General features: G+C 33.5%; 1 protein-coding gene across 4 annotated transcripts in view; it reads left to right on the forward strand.

The window, feature by feature from the left end:
- LOC144350042 (uncharacterized) overlaps positions 1-17,595 on the forward strand; it is a 98,595-nt gene that overhangs the window by 17,483 nt on the left and 63,517 nt on the right. The window contains exon 1 of one of the 4 annotated variants that reach the window (XM_085508008.1): positions 12,833-12,948. The exons of the other annotated variants lie outside the window; for them this stretch is intronic. The gene's annotated coding sequence lies outside the window, so the exon portion shown is untranslated. Of the gene's footprint in view, positions 1-12,832; positions 12,949-17,595 lie in introns of those variants that run through there. 4 annotated transcript variants of the gene reach the window in all.

The raw sequence follows: 17,595 nt of genomic DNA on the forward strand, positions 1-17,595 counted from the left end.
ATCAAGAAAAACAACACTCTTATCCTTAGATTCACCCAATTTAACATACATCTTTTTTTTTTTTTTGCATCAGAAAGAAAAAAACGTCTATTATCGTATTTCATTTTCAGTTCAATGAGAACCTCTTTAATGTGTAATTTCTAGTGTAATTTATTGTTATTGTCCAAATCCCACAAGTGTTTTTGTGCAATCAATCAATTCATACTACTCACAAGGGTATCGATAAATGCCAGCTAGATTTAACACTTTCTAATAAACAAATTAACTGAAAAAGCTCAGGTTTTTATGGGTTTATTTCTGCTGTGTAATTATGTTTGTAATATAATGTACATATCCAATACAGTAAACTTGGAAATTATACTTAGCAACAAACAGCATTGTACATCTGATTTTAAAATGTGATGATAAATTGCAACCATGTGATCCACATGTATAATTCAAGTGATATTGGACTTAGTTTAAACTATGACACTGACAGGTGATATTGGACTTAATTTCAACTATGACACAGGTGATATTGGACTTGTTTCAACTGTGACAGGTGATATTGGACTTAGTTTAAACTATGACATGTGATGTTGGACTTAATTTCAACTATGACACAGGTGATATTGGACTTGTTTCAACTATGACAGGTGATATTGGACTTAATTTCAACTATGACACAAGTGATATTGGACTTGTTTCAACTATGACAGGTGATATTGGACATACATGTAGTTTTAACTATGACAGGTGATATTGGACTTAATTTCAACTATGACACAAGTGCATGATATTGGACTTGTTTCAACTATGACAGGTGATATTGGACTTAATTTCAACTATGACAGGTGATATTGGATTTGTTTCAACTATGACAGGTGATATTGGATTTGGTTTAAACTATGACACAAGTGATATTGGACTTAATTTCAACTATAACACAGGTGATATTGGACTTGTTTCAACTATGACAGGTGATATTGGACTTGTTTCAACTATGACAGGTGATATTGGACTTGTTTCAACTATGACAGGTGATATTGGACTTGTTTCAACTATGACAGGTGATATTGGATTTGTTTCAACTATGACAGGTGATATTGGATTTGGTTTAAACTATGACACAAGTGATATTGGACTTAATTTCAACTATAACACAGGTGATATTGGACTTGTTTCAACTATGACAGGTGATATTGGACTTGTTTCAACTATGACAGGTGATATTGGACTTGTTTCAACTATGACAGGTGATATTGGACATAGTTTCAACTATGGCACAGGTGATATTGGACTTAGTTTAAACTATGACACAGGTCATATTGGACTTAGTTTAAACTATGACACAGGTGATATTGGACATAGTTTCAACTATGACATGTGATACTGGACTTAATTTTAACCGTGACATGTGATATTGAACATACCGTTAGTTTCAATTATGGCACAGATGATATTGGACATTGTTTCAACTATGACACAGGTGACATAAAATGCATTGTTTGTTTACATAAATTAGAACACACACTACACAACGACTGTAGTGATTTAATTATAAGTGACAATTTGTGGGAATACATAATTCATTAAGCCATTAGGCAAATGTCATTGCTAGATTACTTGCTCATTTGTGTCCTCTGCTAAGGAGATTAACAATTTCCTTGATACCAGAATTATCCTAGAATGACTCCATATTCCCTATGCTCTAGCACAATTATCCTAGACTGACCCCCTATCTCCAACCCTCTAGCACAATTATCCCATAATGACACCCCTATCTCCTATCCTCTAGCACAATTAACCCAGAATGACCTTCTATCCCCTATGCTCTAGCACAATTATCCTAGACTGACCCCCTATCTCCAACCCTCTAGCACAATTATTCCATAATGACACCCCTATCTCCTATCCTCTAGCACAATTAACCCAGAATGACCTCCTATCCCCTATCCTCTAGCACAATTATCCTAGACTGACCCCCTATCTCTATCTTTGTCACAAAATAAACCTGCCATAAATGTTTAGATTTTTTTAGTCCCCGTTCAGACGCAGTCCGAACCAATCTCAATCAAACTTCACACATACATCATACATGATATTATACATATGCACGTCAATTTGTTTCACGATTTTACAGATGGATTTTGTTAGAAATTGGTATATACGTTAGACATTATAGGACCTTGATGCACATCATTTTGTTTTTCAGATAAGATTAAAAATGGCAGACTGGCGGCCATTTTGTTTTAATGAATGTGGTTCTAGTGCCATATTTCTGATTTGCTTTGACTGTTTATGTTCAAATTTTAAATATTCATTATAAATCATGTCATAGATATATATTAAAAATAGACAAATAGTGGCCATTTTGTGCTAAAAAATCATAAAAATCAAACATTTCCCGGCTGTTTACAGATTGATTTTGTTCAAACCTTGTATATACATTGGACCATATTGGACCTTGATGCACATCATTTTGTTTTTCAGATACATGTAAGATTCAAAATGGCCGACTGGCAGCCATTTTGTTTTAGTGAATGTGGTTCTTGTGCCATATCTCTGACTTGCTTACACTGATTATGTTCAAATTAATGCTGTTCCAGAGCAATATCTCTCAATACTCGTTTGACGATCAGATACAAATGTCAATCGTTTTTAAAACAATCATCATAATCATATTCCTGACATGTTTATGTTCCAGCTATATTACTATAAACAAAACTATATATCTTAAATTCCATAACAGGGACTGTGCCATGCATGGCTTGTTGTTCCAAAATTTGGATAGATACGAGGTTGTGCGAGTTGCACCATCCGTGGTGCTCCAAACCCAGCACACGTCTAACAGAACAATGTATTTTTTGACTTCCCCTCAAGGATTTGTTGACAGTACCAATCAAATTGCAGGAACGTCGAATAATGACAGCCATCAAAAAGTAACCATTCACGGCAGAGTTTATGTGTTTATGTGTAATAATGTGAGATAAGGAGCTGGCAAATTTCGGCCCAACGTTCATCATGTTGATGAAAACAGTCTGTGATTTTTGCCGACTTGCAAACACGACTTTGTATGACGGTGTTACCATGACCACCAGAATGAATATTCATTGAACTCATTGCAAGAAGGCGTGAACTTTACGAATTTGTAGTATTGATCTTGCCGACGAGAACACACTATTCTGTTAGGCGTTAGTAAAGTCTGATGCCAGTCGGCCAGCGAGGGCCTACTCACACCTACATATCAGGCTTAGATAGATACATGTACCTGTAGGTATAATATGTAATTATATTCATTTGCCTTACGAAATTAACAAAGTTATAATGAAAAAATTATGACATTTAAAGGATTATAAACACCCTTATTGGTACAGTAATGTAAAATTTTTCAAGGATAAACCATCATGAGGTCTAACTGCTTTAGCACGTATTGATAAGTAACTAAAATACCACTAAATTGTGAGTTTATATAAGTACGTAAACCTGCACTTTCAAGTGAGTGTTTTGGACTTGTACCATAAAAAAAAAATGTTAAAATTGAAAGATTCAGCACGCTTTGTCAATTGCTCATGAATAATTCAATGCATACCACTTGACTTTGAAATGACCCTTCTAATACCATTTATCCATAGAACCTACACTGGAAATCAAATAGCTCAGTCAGTGATTGATGTTGTGGGTTTGAACTCGTATCCTAGCTTGGCCAACTTTTTCAATAATTTAGAAGGAGGCTATCTTAGTATTTGAATATAAAACTGTAGAAATTACACTCGGCATGTGAATGACGCATGTGGATTTACAGGAATAAGCATGCAGCCAAAAATGAATTTACAGGAATAAGCATGCAGCCAAAAATGAATTTACAGGAATAAACATGCAGCCAAAAATGGATTTACAGGAATAAGCATGCAGCCAAAAATGGATTTACAGGAATAAGCATGCAGCCAAAAATGGATTTACAGGAATAAGCATGCAGCCAAAAGTGGATTTACAGGAATAAGCATGCAGCCAAAAGTGGATTTACAGGAATAAACATGCAGCCAAAAGTGGATTTACTGGAATAAGCATGCAGCCAAAACAAAACAACGGATCACATGACCAGAAGTGGTATAAGTGAAAGTATTCGTGCTTTACAAGCATGCACAAGTAGGTTTATTTTTAGCCTGGGGGGCATTCTAAAGCTATTTACAAGTAGAGAGGATCGTATTCTTACATTTATTTCATTGCTGCTGCACAGTCTTTGTTGATATCGCATTGCTGTACAGCTTGCTGCAATAGCTACATGCCACTGTTAGCAAATTTAACCCAATGCATGAATTAAAAGAATCTTAATTTAGCTGAAGTGCCAACAATCTCACGGTGATAATAAACTTTATTCAAAATTAAATCTTAAATTAGCGAAATTACAGATAAGCTAAATAAGCTAAAATAACATGCTATATAAAGGCATGTTTTGTAGTATACATGTATATTAAACTTGTAAAATTTCTGTTTATACCATTTCTGCAGATGTAAGTAATTTGATTGAATCAAGCATGTCATTACGTGATTGCTTACTCGCATGATTTTCTGAAAAAGACTTTCAAGGCCAGCTAGTATTTAAAAAAGTCTTGCTTTATGACAATGACACGCAGACAATGCTATGAGGCTCAGTAAACATCAAAGAATACTGTCACATAAGGAGCACTTTGAATCTTTCACAAATAATTATTTAACATGCGAGGAAATTTGCGATAATTTCATGAAAACCTTGTACGATTTGAAGCCTAGCAATCTTCACTTATACCAAATTTCGCAATTCTCCCTGATAAATAAAATCTTGCTCAAAAATTAAAGTGCTCATAGTGTTAATGGCAACTTTTGTTATACGGAAAGGTCACATTTAATATCTGTATATTCAACTAATTTTCATCAATAAAAAAAAACTTGATTGAAGTCAAAATCGATCTTATTGTATGTTTGTTTAAATCCATAATCACCAATTCTGCCTTGCCCCGAAATTCAGATGCTGTAAATGAAAAGATAATTGATCTGACTAATGCAAATAAACTGTCAAGTTCCGTGAATTTCACTCATCAGATCAGACTACAAATAAATGGCATTATCATGTCTCAGGTAGAAAAGTGATTTTTTCTTGGGGTAAATCTACACTGATTTCAATATGCAAATGAGAAGCATGGTACAGTAATATGGAGATGTCATGATAGTGTTGTTAACCTTTGTGCAAATGTTTACAATATTTTTACAATGTTTTATGTTAATTCTGAACCAAATATAGTTGGAAATTTATATTGCTTGAAATTTTGATCCAAGTATCTTGTAAACAGCAGATTTTGAAATGTTTTTAATTTGAAAATTGTAGTTCACAGTTCACAGATTCTTATTTAAGATCGCCAAATGACAGCCATTTTAATTCATTAAAAAATAAGTATTTCAGCAATTCCTGGTCATGTATGGATGGATTTTGTTCAAACTTAGTACATACATTAAAAATGATGGGACCTTGATGACTGTTATTTTAATATTAAATAATTCATCAAGCATTTCTGTCACTCCAGATCTTGGACAGCTATTGTCCATTTTGGTACATACAATGACCATATATTTTTTAGATCTGCTGTTGACTTTGTTGAGCAGAGCTCTTCTCTTTCATTGTGATGATATCTTTAACTCCCTAATTTTTGGTAAAAAGAGATATTTAGGCTAAGGCTCCCTATATTTCTTCTTCTTCATTTTTCAACCGTAACTTTACTTCGTCGAGTCGTTTGAGAAAACTGCTGAACTGAATGGTCTTAAATTCTCAATACTGATAGACTCTAATGTGAACTGGTGCACCTGGCCTTAAGAATTTTGATTGGCCAATTGGTTCGGCAGCCATATTGAATTGAAATTTAACCAGAAGTGGCTGTTTGACCACTTTCGATGGGTTATGCAATCTGATTTTTTATGGCATATAGTAATATGTGTGATAAATATCAGTAATAATTTAACAACTTTAGCGTTCATGTGACTTTTTAAACCATGTTTTTTTTTCTGAAAAATTGCAAAAAACACTTGAAAATATTCTTCTTCAGAAACACATTGATATGAAATTTGAAAGCATCTATATGTTAAGCACATCTGAGTTTATGGTTGGTCGCATAGTTTGGCTGCCATTTTGGATTTCTTCTGAGCAGGAAGTAGTTTTTTACTGATGCCACAGTTTGGTGATTATCTTCAAATTTGCCACGTTGTATCTATATATTGAACTATTTCAGACATTTTACATAGAATTCAGATCAGTCACATGATTTGGACGTCATCTTGGATTTTAAGCAAAAATTAGCATTTGTTTCTCAAGAGTGCTTCAACCGATCAACTTGATATAATATGTATGGCCATAGCTTCTTACAAAGAAAATAGTATAATTTTGATGAGTCGTATGGCTTGGCTGCCATTTTCGATTTCTGAAAAAAATTACCAAAAGTTTGGGCAATTGTTTCATGGGTGCTTCTACCAATCAACATGATAGTTTGTATATAACATGTATGGCCAAAGCTTCTTACAAAGAAATAATATAATTTTGATTTTAATGCTTGAACTATCACCTTCATCTTTGTACATTGCATTGATGTCGGAATCTTCTTGTGCATATTTGATTTTTTACAGATGCATTATATACACAAATTCACTACTGACTGACTGCAAATGGATGAATAAATTTGAATACTGTAGAATACTTTATTTTCGCTTGGAATTTATTTTCGCTGAAAGGATGATTCTGTGAAAATAAAATCCAGCGAATATACTTTTTTCCCTATATTTCACATTCAACTCGTCAAAAATCAGTGAAAATAAATTCCATACAAAACACCCAAAAAGCCTTTTCAGCGAAAATTAATTCCAGCGAAAATAAAGTATTTCACAGTAGACTGTTAGATGGTCATGTGTTGAGGCATTTGATTGGACCCGTGCAATGCTGTTCACAGCTTTAATTTAGTTGATTATTTTTGTGGTAAGAAATGATATGTTGACTTCTTGTTGGAAACTGCCAGTCTGATTGCTTTGATATTGAACATATACAATGTAGGTACCTTAGATGGATCTCTCTTTGACAAATTTTGGTATGATATCTTTAATTCTCTAATTTTGATGAATATTTTTGTTAAAAAGTAATATTTTCAAATTCATGTTGGAAACTCTAAGTTAATTGTGTTGATATTATAGGTACCTCAGGTGGACAGATCTCAGATTTGTTCATTTCTTGATGACATCTTTAATTCTCTAATTGAAATGTGTATTGCTAACAGCGAAGCTTTCTCAGCCTAGAGGCTGCTTGTTTACACAGTGACTCAATGTGTTATGTCTGTGGGAATGATTGATGTCAAATGTAGGCACTACAAAACCAGAAAATAATAGCCTGTGCTCATAGAATGGAATGCTTAGAATTGATATACATGTACTGGTATGCTATGCACTATGCATCACAACACTGAGGAAACCATGCATTTCAACCAAATGATGCAGCCATGTAACTTTGTAACCATAGAAACCATGCATCCATTTGAACTGGTTACTCGTCATGCACGTAAAACTGGGAACCATGTAAACTTGTTACCAAGGAAACTGTAGCCATGTAAACCTGGTTGCCATCACCATGGAAACTGGCCACCATCACTGTAGAAACTATGCAGTCAATGTAAGCTGATCACCATGGAAACCATGTAAACTCATCACCAACAGTTCCATGGAAACCATGTAACCATATAAACTGATCACCATGGAAACCATGCAGCTGTGTAAACTAGTCACTATGAAAACCATGCAACTATGTGAACTCATCACCATGGAAATTACCCTTGGTATGCTGGCCTAGCCAATTATGTTTATATCCCCTGGTAATTGATTACACTGCCCTTCTTGTCTCTGTGGTGAGTGATGTGTGGTTAAGTACTGTCAGATATTAACACTTGATTCTACAGACAGCTTACTTTAAATTTTACTTGTGACTTTTTGACATTTAATAAGTGGAGTTTGTCTGACCTTCCTTGATTTGGAATTCTCCATCGTCTTGAAGCCTTTCTATCACACCCAAGTAGACCTTGTATAAGTTACAATTAACTTTCATTACAGCATTTCATTACGTTAGATACACGTCTTCTAATTGTCACCACCATGTCTCTCTGCATTATAATTTCTGCATATGTCTGATCAAATGCTATTTGAACGAATTGTCGATTTTTAAGTGAATTTCAAAAGTTAACTATTCTGTGTTAATTAATTATTTAAATTTGTTTTTCTTTATACAAGTTTATACAAAATATTAGTAGGTAGGGGTGGAACAAATGTCTTTACCACATTGCATTATGGGAAATTTGAGTTAAATGAAGGGGGTGTTGGGCTCATACCACTAATTGAAAGTCCATAGACGACAATGTTAACATATGACGAGATTGCTATATGAATATATGAACAAAGTTGAAAACATGGCTCAAAAAATGGGAAATCAACATGCCAGTAATCAACTACATAAAAGAAACATGCATGTTGACCAGTTCAAATTCTTGCAAAACTCAGATAAACTAGACACACCTACTTTATTTGGATTGCACCTAGAGAAATCATGGGAAAAACACAAAGATTAGAGCATCCAAATATACACAGAATAATCCCACAGGTATACAGCCACTAAGTAGTAAACAAAAGACCACATGTTAGTCTCACCTTTGACCCAGGTGAATACACCTTCGTACAGGAAGCACCTGAGCAAAAAACAAGCAGCCTCTCGGCTGAGATAGCTCCGCTGTTAGCAATGCACATTTCAATTAAAGAACAGAAGATATCATTAGAAAATGAACGATATGTATAGTATCAATGCAATGGAACTTGCTGTTTTCAACAAGAATTCAAAAATATCATTTTTGATCATAAATGATTGTGGTTTTAAACAAGAAGAAAATATCACTTTTTACCAAAAATGCCAAAAATATTCATCAAAATTAGAGAATTGAAGATATCATCATGAAATGAACAAATTTGAGAGTGGTCCATATGTAGTATCTATATATGTAATATCAAAGCAATTGGACTTGCAGTTTTTAACAAGGAGTCGAAAATATCACTTTTTACCAAAAATGACAAAAATATTCACCAAAATTAGAGAATTAAAGATATCATTACAAAATGAACAAATCTGAGAGAGATGTACATGTAGTACCTATTTATGTAATATCAAAGCATTTGGACTTGCAGTTTTTAACAAGAAGTCGAAAATATCACTTTTTACCAAAAATACCAAAAATATTCACCAAAATTAGAGAATTAAAGATATCATTACAAAATGAACAAATCTGAGAGAAGTCAACGCAAGGTACATATACACCAAGTATCAAAGCATTCAGGCTTGTAGTTTTCAAGAAGAAGTCGAAAAAGTAAAACATTGACACAGACGACTAACGACGGACACCGGACGACGACAGATGGCGACGGACAATCACTCATATGATAAGCTCCGTTCGACAAAGTCGACAGCGGAGCTAAATATTTAAAAAATGTCATTGGTTCTTGCAAGGCATTTAAATCGTGTGCTACGAACTGGTTAATTAGTGGCATGTGACCTGTCCCCTCTTATGATAAAACTTTGTTGTAATGTGTGTGGCACAGAGGTCAGCGTAACATGAGAAAAAGAGTACAAGCATGGTTCAGTGGGATGTTCCTGTTTTCAGTGCATCTAAACATCATAGTAATGTTATCATAATAAGTATACATTACTATCAGTGGCGGCAGCAGAGGGGGGTCGCCCCTCCAAAAAAAGTTTGGGGGGATGCCCCTCCAAAATCAAGCTTAAACCCATTGTGCTTAAACCCTTTGCCCCTAAAAATGCAGGAAATAGTGTTTCAGAGGGTCTAGATTTCAAAATTGTGAAGGGGGAGCATCCCCTGGACCCCCTGGTAAGGTCACACCTTTGGTGCGAGGTCGGTGAGCAGATCTCAAACACACACACAGACACCCCATGCAAAATGTTGCCGCCTTTGAGGATGATTGAAGCTAATATTAGTATGCACTCAAAATAGGACCCTAACAGACTACATACCCACTAAATAAATAATGAATGAATGAATAAATAAATGAATGAATGTTACACCCATATAGAAAAATGTGATTAATGTTAATAATAATAATGAAATTTGAATTGGTAATAATTTATTTTTCCTGAATTTATTCCCATTTTCACAAAACACACATGCATTTTATTTGTTATTGATTCTGGAAAACACAATTTTAAAACTGTGTGGCCACTTAGTGACAGCTGTAAGACCTGTCAAACTAATATGTACTATTGAATCTGGATATTAAAATGTTTAGAAAACTAGTCAATAAATATTTTGCTAATAATTCAATTATTTCCATCCCTGGCAACTTGATAATATGGCCATGAACCAATAAAATTACTGGTTAACCTTTTAAATGTCAAGTTTAATGTTTGTGACCTTAAAATAAATAAATTTTCATCATTTTGAGCTCCACTAAGTTGACAAAGCGGAGCTGCACATATGACTAGAGCGGAGCTATTGTCTTCCATCTCCCGTTCGTGTCAACTTCTCATTTTTGGGTTCTTTTCTAAAATCCTCAGGTGTATTGGTTCATATCTCTCTGATTTGTTAATTTCATGACAATATTTTCAATTTTCTAATTTTGATGAATATTTTTGTTTTTAGTAAAAAATGCTATTTGACTTCTTCTTGTCTGATTGCTTAATAATAAATATACACTTACCTGAGTGAACTTTTTTCAGATTTGCTCATGTGGGGGTGACATCTTCAATTCTAAAAATTTTGATAAATATTTTTGTCTTTTTTCATAAAGAGTTATATTTTTCGACTTCTTTTTAAAAGTCTAATTGCTTTTATATCAAGGTAACCTCAGGTGAACCTCTTTCAAATTTGTTGATCTTCAATTATCTAATTATTGTATTTTTGGTTTTAGTCGTGACTTTCTGCCAGATATCTCATAGCTGTATTATGCTCCTCATGTGAGTGTGGGTGATCATAGATCTAAGTAGATATGTAGTCTGATATGTAAAGATCCTGATAATACTGGTGTGATCTACAGTGATAAATGGTGTTTATCTACAAAGAATTTGCTGAGATTTTAATGTATTTTTTTATTTCAAGACAAAAAGTTGTTGCTAGGAAACCTGTCTAAAACATGCTAAACCTATATAAATGGGAAATATGTCACATACTGTCTAACCTGGCAAAACCTGTGTAAACCTAAAACCAGTCTAACCTGGCAAAACCTGTGTAAACCTAAAACCAGTCTAACCTGACAGAACCTGTGTAAACTGGATACCTGTTTAACCTGACTAAACCTGCGTAAACCTAAAACCAGTCTAACCTGGCAAAACCTGTGTAAACCTAAAACCAGTCTAACCTGACAGAACCTGTGTAAACTGGATACCTGTTTAACCTGACTAAACCTGTGTAAACCGAAAATCAGTCTAACCTGGCAAAACCCGTGTAAACCGGAAAGCAGTCTAACCTGGCAAAACCTGTGTAAACTGGAAACCAGTCTAACCTGGCAAAACCTGTGTAAACCGAAAACCGGTCTAACCTGACTAAACCTGTGTAAACCGAAAATCAGTCTAACCTGGCAAAACCCATGTAAACCGGAAAGCAGTCTAGCCTGGCAAAACTGTGTAAACTGAAAACCAGTCTAACCTTGCAAAACCTGTGTAAACTGGAAACCTGTTTAACCCAAATCCTGTGTACTGAAATAAAATGAATTTTATATTCCAATCAAGTTTCTCATACAGTCACTTTGGAGTTTCAGTTTTAATGTCCCAGTTTCAAAAACCATCAAAGTGATAAAGACTTTGTGAAAATACACACACTATATGTAACTTTAAAAGTTACCCCCACCCCCATTATAGTATTGTGTATAGAATATTTAAAAAGACAGATACATCAATATTTACTTTGTAAACTAGTAGCATTCATTATTGTTGTTTTAATGAAATGAAACTTGACTTTTTTTCAATACAACATTATAATGAATTTTTTTATATAAATGACCTCAAAATTATATTACTGTAAAATACTTTATTTTCGCTTTGAATTAATTTTCGCTTTTTTCGCTAAAGGAATAATTCAGTAAAAATAAAATCCAGCGAATATACCTTTTTTCCCATAGTTCACATTTAACTCGTCTAAAATCAGCGAAAATTAATTCCAGCTAAAATAAAGTATTTTACAGTACTCTGTTAATAGAATATTGTTGTTTTCGTAAACAATTTGTAAACCTCATTTATAGATGTAATGTTAATAGCTATGTGAAAGGAGAATCTTCACTTTATAATTAGAACACAATGGCCCATTTTGTTTTTATATTTAGTGACAGAATTTGTTGCCATGGAAATGAAAGTAATTTTTTTTTTACTATTGTGTATCATTGGTGGTTAAAATATATAGCCATGGGTGTGTAGACATGCCATTCTGTCATTTTCAATTTCTCCATTTTGTTTAACAGTAGAGTGTAATTTCGTTTACAATCAATTTTGTTTCCATTATATCTGTATAATATTAACTTGCAAGGTTTATATCAGGCAAATTACACTTCATCACTTATTTATTAAATTTATGAATATTAAGTGCAGTATTTTATATTCTTGACATTTAGACTATAATAACAAAATTGAATTGTACTGATCAGAATCTTCCTCCTCATGCACATTAGATAACAGTTGCAGTCCCTCTATTCCATCTTGCACACCCCTATTTCATAAATGGACTGTCCTCTTTAATGCTTTGCTCTGGGAATGTATTTTGTTGCTAAAAATAGAACAGAGTTAACTCATTCTATTGAAGCATGTTGGCTAGCCCTGCTGTTATTACATTTATAGAGAAGAATTGCGAAACATTCAACGACCACGGGCTGATGCGGTCATTGTAGCATCAATTCTTTGGAATATATGTTTGCCGTTATCAGGTAAAATCATCATTTAAATCCAATCCCGTATTATCATTTCATAACCTGTTTGTAAATATTCAATAATTAGACGCAGTGTGTGGTCTTATTTAATATGAATGTGTGTAGATACAGTGGTGGGGGACTTAGCTTGAATTTCATGTCTAACATTGATGGCATACAGATGCGTATCGGTTTTAAAAATAACTACTTGTTTTTATTTAGAATCTGGGGGGAGGGATATACAAGATATACTTTCAACGAGATAACGGCAGGTGGCTTGTGTTCACTAGTATTGATTCTCTGATATGGACCTCAACGCAAGATCAGACACAGGTGATGTCAGTTGTATGTACCACTATGTTTTCTAAAACAGTTCAGACATGTTCGTCGTCCTATTTAACATGAGAATAGGATAGATATGCGTTATGATCACCGTAAAAATGGGTTCTAGAATTACTGTCGTTTTAATTGTTCTGTATTTTATCAAACCGTAATTGATGTCACCCAAAAATAAGTGAGCAAGTTTCATTTATTGCTGGTCATGTGTGTTGATAGAAATGCATGAATGCATTGTATGTTCCGGTTTCTTTTACAAATATGGCTGAAAATTACACATTATTTGCTGTGACAGTTGTAGACTTTTGAAGCGCTCTCGAACACTGTATGCATTGTGTGCTGCAAACTCTTTAACAATGCATAACAATCTTTAAGATTCACGCAATGATGTTAACCATGCATGGGTGCTCGGCACATGCATCGCTGCAGCAAAGATTTAGTTGAAGCTGGCATTTGTGGCAAAACTCAGGCAGGATGCACACAATAATCTTGGGGAGAAAATATTGAGTCAAACTTTCAATCACAACTAATTTAATAACATACGGAGATAATTTTTTTGCAGTATTGCTGCTTTATTGTCTCACTATGGAAATCAAACGTTATTGGATTGTTACTTATTTATAGATTTTGCATCTGATCATTTCAGAAGGATATTTCTGTTCATTGTATGACAGCTGCTGTATCAGCTACGGTCACATGATAGCTATGTTTCTATTTGTTTCAATTTCCCGTAGTATTTCAACCTAATTTTGAAATCAAGATGTGCAATTTACAAAAATCTATAAATAATTTTTGTATTTTGAGATACTATCCGACTCAATGATACCAAAGATTTAATGTCCTTTTAGCTGAGAATGTCAGCATTACATAATGCTTGGCTGAATTCTTGGGTGTGTCAGCATTATTTGATCATTGTGTTTTTCTACAATAGTTCCAGGGATCTCCTCTGGAGGGGGTCATTAAGCATTAAAAATTTTATTGTACAACGGTTGAGACCATTATTTCATGGGAGTGCAATGGTTGAATCCATTAGTCATGGGAGTGCTGCAGTTGAAACCATTACTGTCAAATTCTTTATTTTCCTTTGGAATTAATTTTTGCTGTTTTCGCTGAAGGTGAAAATAAAATCCATATTATTTTCCCTGTATTTACATTCAACTGGTCAAAAATCAGTGAAAATAAATTCCAAACAAAATACTCAAAGTCTTTTCAGCGAAAATTTATTCTAGCTACAATAAATTACTTTACAGTACTAGTATTTCATTTAAGTGATGAAGTGACCAAACACTGTCAGTTATAAATGCTTTGTCATATTTATCCTCTTCGACACTGAAATGCACGCTTGCAAAACACATAATTCTTGCTTTCACCCTCTTTCAATATGTCATAATTTGTTGAGCCGAAAATGTTGGTAGTTGCGGACGCAGGCATTATAATGAACAATCTCATATTGCACTTTGCCGGTGACCCTCATCATGATGCTGAGCTTGTGGTGTTTGATCGCAACCTACAATCAGCAGAGACTTTATACATTGTAGGCAGGCGTCATGGCTGCTATTTCTCTTGGGAGAAACTGCAACGCGTGTACACAGAGAAATTAAGGGATATCATGGTACCTGTGTATCAGATCTGTCTGGTCTGTGGTGTACTGTAAAAGGATTAATTATTCACTGGGTTTTAATTTGGCATATTTCGCTGACTGGAAAATGCGCTAAATTAAAACCCAGTGAATATGTAAAATGTAGCATAGAACACATTATCTAAATGATAAAACCGTGAATTTAAAACCCAAAGAATATGCCTGAAATGGCAAATCTGTGAAATTTAAACCCAGTGAAAATTAGTCATTTTACTGTAGTTCATTTCAAGTTCAGTTCAAGTTTATTGCTAAATATGAGAATACAATGTAGCAGATAAATGTTGATTGAGTTATAGTTTACAATGAATTGAACTTGTGCAGATCTGATGTCCTGGAGGGGATATATGTCAGCTACAAATTATTTGTAAACAAACAATATATTTTTTGCACTAGCTGTTGTGTATGTCGCATGGGACCCATATTATACACAACATGATGCAGCGACTGCTACCGGTATAGGTACTTTAAACTGACGATATAAGTATTCTTAGAAATTATATTTGGCCATTTACCCCATGAATCATACCTGTTCCATATGGCTCTGCCCTTTGGATTATATTGATATTCCATATCCTGATATCTAATGGTCTATTGATTGTCTGATTGGTCGATGCACTCAATTCAAATTTGTGACATCATCTCCATGGATACCGAACATGGCTCATTTGATGACTTTGCAATAATATTTTTTTTAAATAACTGTTTGGAATATGGTAAATACTGTAGAATACTTTATTTTCGCTTGGAATTTATTTTCGCTATTTTCGCTGAAGGGATGATTTCGTGAAAATAAAATCCAGCGAATATACTTTTTTTCCTATATTTCACATTAAACTCATCAAAAATCAGTGAATATAAATTCCATACAAAATGCCCAAAAAGCCTTTTCAGCGAAAATTAATTCCAGCGAAAATAGTATTCCACAGTATAAATGTTTTCAATATATCAGTAATTTCAGACATTCACAAATGTGTGTTTTGATGTTAAAGGCGCATAGACAAATTTAGTATTTCTAATTCTCCCAATCTCAACTTGGGCAATACAGAGCATCTAGTTTCTGATGTACAGGTTGTCAAATTGTCATGAAATAAGTAAAAATCGTTTAATAGAATATACTTTCAAAACTTTCAATAATTATATTTCAACCCATATCAACAATTGTTGGTAAACACTATGCAAGGAACAGGTAGTAATCAAATATGCAAATATAGAATCCTTTGTTTATTTCACAGAGTGTTCGATTTTAATGTTTTTATGGTGAATAAAGAAGCCAGACAGAGACCAATATCTCTAATAGAACACACATAAACAAAAAATAAAATTTTGTGTATAACAGGATCATTGGAATGAGACTTATTTTAACCATAAGTTGAAAAGGTCTTAAAATAATCAATTTACTCCTCAATATTTCCATAAAATAATTATGTCCGCAGAATAATTTGATTCGTGTGATATACCTATATTTGCAATACATTAAAATTTCATTACTATTGTGAAGGTTATTATTACTATTTTACATGGACATTGGAAAAAAGAAATAATTTACAAGATTAATTTAAACAGTAATGGCTAGATTTCTGAGTAGTTGAGCAGATTTATGTTGTATTATCAGCAACATGTCACTTTACTAAGCTTACATGTAGTCTAGTGGGCAACTGTCGCCTTCTGGCAAATCCCATGAAAGTACTGTGTGACATGCCTTTGTATTAGTCACTGCAGTGGTACTAATGCTCAAAAAAGGGGTGGATCAGGTCAGATCAAGTTTCAAATGAACATCCTGTATACAGTTCAGTACATTCATATACCGGTAGTTTATAATTGTAAAATAATCTCAATTGAACCAACAGACTTACAAGCAAATAATATGATAGTAATATGATAGGTATTCCCTTATTATAGTGATCATATTGATTACTTGTTGTTTCAAAGTTGTTTTAAAAAATTGAATGAGAATGAATTTGATGAGAAATACTTTTTGTATGTCACATTTCTCTCCATTAAAAATATTTTTATTTTTTTTTTCTAATTTTTTTGTTTCTTTTCGATAAAATTGATATAATTGCCTATTGGATACACTTGATAAAAAAATATGGAACCAAATTTTGCAGCTTTATTTTGTGATAAAAGTTGGCGTACTCGGGTTACTAGTATTTGAAATTTTGACTCCTGTGTGCAAAGCACAATCGGGAAGCTAATGTCATACTGATGTCTGTCTGTCTGTCTGTATGAATGGATATGTGTGTCCCACTAATATCTGAATATTGAATGCAATTTGTTATACAAATACATTGTGATGAACCCAACACCTGATTAGATAATTTGCCTATTTGCTAAATTTTAAAAAGTTGTTCAAATGAGTCAAAAACATAGTTTGGTATCGATCTTTGCATTTTAATTAATTAATTTGCATATATGTTTCACTATATACTTTGTGTTTGCAGTTTGGCTATGCAAATGCATTGAAAATTTGTACATGCTTGCTGTTTGTGTAGATGAATGTCTGATATCAGTTTGTGCATATTAATTAGTTGATTTGCATATTTGCATGGTTTCAAATATACACCTTTTTCACCAGACTTGTCCAAATTTGTTTGTATTTTTTCTTATATTCTTCAATATTTTTGGAAATAAACCCTAATTTTAGAGCCAACAGACAACATTTGAGTCAATTTTCAGTTTTTACTAAAAAA

The sequence above is a fragment of the Saccoglossus kowalevskii genome, chromosome 14, assembly GCF_978046115.1.
Source record: "Saccoglossus kowalevskii chromosome 14, keSacKowa6.1, whole genome shotgun sequence".
NCBI lineage: Eukaryota > Metazoa > Hemichordata > Enteropneusta > Harrimaniidae > Saccoglossus > Saccoglossus kowalevskii.